Source organism: Sinocyclocheilus grahami, unplaced genomic scaffold, assembly GCF_001515645.1.
Source record: "Sinocyclocheilus grahami isolate Dianchi unplaced genomic scaffold, SAMN03320097.WGS_v1.1 scaffold6.1, whole genome shotgun sequence".
Taxonomy (NCBI): Eukaryota; Metazoa; Chordata; class Actinopteri; order Cypriniformes; family Cyprinidae; genus Sinocyclocheilus; species Sinocyclocheilus grahami.
In genome coordinates this window covers 3,643,175-3,647,783 of record NW_015505185.1, presented here as the reverse complement: position 1 = coordinate 3,647,783, position 4,609 = coordinate 3,643,175, and the positions used below count along the sequence as shown (strand labels likewise).

The 4,609-nt window shown below is 35.5% G+C and overlaps 1 long non-coding RNA gene across 1 annotated transcript in view; it reads left to right on the top strand.

Moving 5' to 3' along the window:
- The window catches only part of LOC107588385 (uncharacterized), an 11,322-nt gene extending 10,097 nt beyond the window's left edge, over positions 1 to 1,225 (top strand). The window contains exon 4 of the long non-coding RNA XR_001609571.1: positions 712 to 1,225. This is a non-coding gene — a long non-coding RNA (uncharacterized lncRNA). The remainder of the gene's footprint in view (positions 1 to 711) is intronic.
- Positions 1,226 to 4,609: the final 3,384 nt, after the last annotated feature.

Genomic DNA, 4,609 nt, shown 5'->3' with positions numbered 1-4,609 from the left:
GATGGTTTCTGACAGTTTGTGCAGAAATTCTTTGGTTATGCAAACTGATTGTTGCAGCAGCTGTCCGGGTGGCTGGTCTCAGATGATCTTGGAGGTGAAGATGCTGGATGTGGATGTCCTGGGCTGGTGTGGTTACACGTGGTCTGCGGTTGTGAGGGCGGTTGGATGTACTGCCAAATTCTCTGAAACTCCTTTGGAGGCGGTTTATGGTAGAGAAATGAGCATTCAATTCACGGGCAACAGCTCTGGTGGAATTGCACACTCCCTCAAAACTTGCGACATCTGTGGCATTGTGCTGTGTGATAAAACTGGACATTTTAGAGTGGCCTTTTATAGTGGCCAGCCTAAGGCACACCTGTGCAATAATCATGCTGTCTAATCAGCATCTTGATATGCCACACCTGTGAGGTGGATGGATTATCTCGGCAAAGGAGAAGTGCTCACTAACACAGATTTAGACAGATTTGTGAACAATATTTGAGAGAAATAGGCCTTTTGTGTACATAGAACAAGTCTTAGATCTTTGAGTTCAGCTCATGAAAAATGGGGGCAAAAACAAAAGTGTTGCGTTTATAATTTTGTTCAGTGTAAATCAAGAAGTCACCCATGGGAGGACCAAATATAAGACCAAATATAATCAAATGTGCATATACAGTACGTACGCCCTCTGACGATGATATAAATAGAATCTGCTCTCGTGTTATGTTACAGAGTCAACAAATACCAGGTGCTTTTGATGGACAGGGGATCCATCAGTGTTTGCCCAGCTTCCAGTGAATATTGGCGAAATTGGATTCAGAGTGACAATTGAAGAGGGAGCTGGGGGCCGGCAGTTGTGTCATTAATGACCTCTCCATAACAGGTGTCTCGCCTATCTGACAGAAAGGAGGAGGAGAAGGTACGGAATGTATTTACAGGTCTGTAGTGGAGAAACCACAGAGCACTTCTCAGGAGATGACACTGTCACTCAGTGTCATCCAAACTCATTTACCATGTCATTTACTGTTGTCTCCAAGAGAGCCGAGACTGGGCTCCCAGTTGCGGTGAGGCTGGAAGATATCCTCAAACTGATAAGATGTGTCAGGATGATGTTTTATTTTGGGGTTTTAGGCACAGTGTGAAACCATGCCCATGTTGTCAAGGACTGAACTTTTCTGGAGTTTGTGAAAAGCACAACCTGCTTTCTCTCTTAGTTGCCATGTGATGTAGATAGAATTAGCGATGCACCGTGTATTAGTGTCATATTGGTTGTTGTCCAATTTTAATTAAAAAAATTTTTATACTGTGGATACATTGCCAGTAAGTTTTTTTTTTTTAAAATTTTTATACTGTGGATAAATTTCCAGTAAGTTTTTTTTTTTTTTTTTTTTTTTTTTTTTTTTTATTCAGTAAATGCATATTAAATTAATCAAAAGTGACAAATGTAATTTTTGATATTACAAAAGATTTCTTTTTCAAATACTGAAAAAGAAATGTGTCATGGTTTCTACAAAAATATTAAGTATCATAATTGTTTTAATAAGAAATGTTTCTTGAGTACCAAATCAGCATATTGGAAGGATTTCTGAAGGATCATGTGACACTGAAGCCTGGAGTAAAGAAAATTCTACTTTGTCATCGCAGGAATAAATGACGTGTTAAAATATATATTCAAATAAAAAAAGTTATTTTAAATTGAAATAATATTTCACAATATTATTACCTTTGCCATCATCTAAAGCTCATATAAAGTTAATAAACTAAAAAACATAAATAATGTAATAAGACTGTAATATTTAGGAATTGATAAACTGAATGTTCATTTTATATAGAATACATTATGTTCTGGTGCCAAAAATGCACTTGTAGTTTGTAGTTTAAATTTTTTTAGGCAAAATGGATTTTTAATATAAATTATTTATCAGTTATCTACCATAAAATGAAAATAGTTATTAGCTTATTTGTATTGTCCAGAATTTTCATATTGATGCATCCCTGACAATTTGTGTGCACTGAAAACTTACATTGTACTTGAGTGGTTCATTACACAAAATAATACTGAATATCAACCACAAGCCTGAACAAGAATCTACTTTCATATTTTATGTCTATGGGAATAGATTTCCTTTCAGAAGATTAATGTCAGTTAATGTAATCAGTCACATGCCCTTGCAAGTACGCTGTGTGCTATTTGTTGTTTTCTAGTGAGCACTAAAGCAATTTCAGCCATGCTGCTTTACTATGCTGCAGTAGTGAGTGTATTATGAGGCAGTGATCAGGAATGAAATGACAGAAATGATACCAGCCTGTTTTTCTGCAGCACTCGATTTGGATGGCCTCAGTGAATGCTTTTAAAAATGACTCTGGTGGAGAAACCGATCACTTTAGTCCTGCTCATGACAGCAAACACTAATTACACAGCACAAATGCACACAACATAAGCAGGATTTAAAACCTTTCCCATATGCGCTGCATTACGATAGCATTTAACGTGATCCTAGAGTTTTGACTAGAAATAAAAATGCTGGTCCATCCATCCATTGTTCTATCTATGTACCGTTCTAACTGTGTATCATTCTATCAAGAATTTTATCCATCCATCCATCATTCGACGATCCATGTATCATTCTGTCTGTGTATCGTTCTATTTATCATTCTTATCATGATAGATAATGATATAGAATGATAAATAGAACAATACACAGATAAAACGATACATGGATCATCAAATGATGGGTGGATTGATGGATGGATGGATGAAATGATGGATAAAATGACCATCCGTTCGTCCTTCTGTCCATCCATCCATCCATCCATCCTTTGGTGGATTGATGGATGGATGGATGAAATGATGGATAAAACGTCCGTCTGTCCGTCCGTCCATCCATCCATCCGATTTTCAACTCATTTTAATTCTACTTCCATACATTTTAATTACAATTCTGTGTCATGCCTACCTCAATTCAAATGCAGGAATTGAACTGGAATTTAAAAGGCATTTTTAATTAAATTCAATATTAATATTAAAAACGCTGTCTCCTATCCCAGACAGGGATAAGGAGAGATTTCAGGAGTGTTCAGGAAACCTATTTGCAAACATAATTTTCATTTGGTGGCTCAGAAATTACACGCTGCAACTTTAAGTAATAAAGTGCTTTCAAAACTGAAGTATTCACTCAGCCTCTCTCAAGCTGTTGAGTTGTTTATGCATATCACAGTGAAGAAGTCCTTCAAAATGTGTCTAAGAATAGTATGCTAGAACCGCCTTTTATCTAGAAAACTTGCATTGCAGATTAGCACACACTTGCCTTTTTACTACATTGAGTATTTAAAAAAGCCCTGGATTTGTAAAATAACTGCATCCTTTAGAAGATTAAAGAATGGATTTGCAGGCATCCCTGAAATACTGAGGCAAAAATTAAAGCCAAGCCATTAAAAAGCACCTGTTTGTGAGGAAAAATTGAATCTATTTGAAAAGCCACTCAGAAACCAGACAGAGCTGCCCCAGTTTACACAACTTAACTAAAAGCATGGATTGTTTACTTATTTATAGTTAATAAACTGAGGACAAGTATCAGTAGAGTTGATCAATGTGCTCTTGCTCTTCTGTTACCATGCACAGTCCTTGATGTTGAATAAAAGCCATTGAGAATACATAATTTACCTGAATTTCTAATTCAACTATGATATTTTTCCCTGTGCTAAACAGAGTATGATTTAAATTATTGACAAGGAGACGCATGAATGAAATGTTTGAATTTCTTCTCAAATGTGCTTACGCCAGAGGGTGTTTTCGAATCTAGGGTTCATGGTCTGAGACTAACTGCCAGAGCCGGGAAACAGGAGTGCAATTAGCACTTAAATATTTTTTATTAGGCCTATAAGGAATGCTAATTATAGAACTCTTGAAGTGGAAATTTCCAAATGAAAATCATTTGCCAGCTTTAAGTGGGTCAATTAGGGGAAAAATATTGTAAGACTGTTCTAGTCAAGAAATTGCTTTTCAGAGTGAGTCCTGAATTAGCACTGAGAAATAGCTACTGACTGTGTGTGATATGCATAAATGGGGCTTACAGTACCTCTCTGACCTGTTCATTCTGTTTCAGCCAGTCCTGTGAAGAACAAAAGAAGCAAGCTGCAATCCAAAGCCTCATAAAGAGCTAAAAGCATAAATATTCGGTCTAACCTGCAGTCTTAATTTTCTGAAAATTGCATGATTTATCTATAAAATCACAACTAAAATTGTATAGCTATAATTTACACCAAGTGATATACTGTAGCTACAATAACCAATAATAACATTTTTCAGCTCATTCAATCAAGAAAATGCTATACATAATTATACAACATTACAATCGTTTCAGTCCTCTAATCTGATGGCGCATGGTGTATTTTTTATAACAGAACAGCAGTTTTACACTGTTTATCACTTTATCAAAAAAATATTGGAACAATTGAAACAATTTTCATTCAGAAGTTGCTAGTAAATTCTACAAATAATTGTTAAATAATAAAGAATTCATTAATAAAATAATAATAATAATTAATAAAAAAGGCAAGTAACACAGTGAATTAAACATGAAATTTTGAAGTAGAATGACGGAAACAGTAATTTCTTGTGAAACACTCC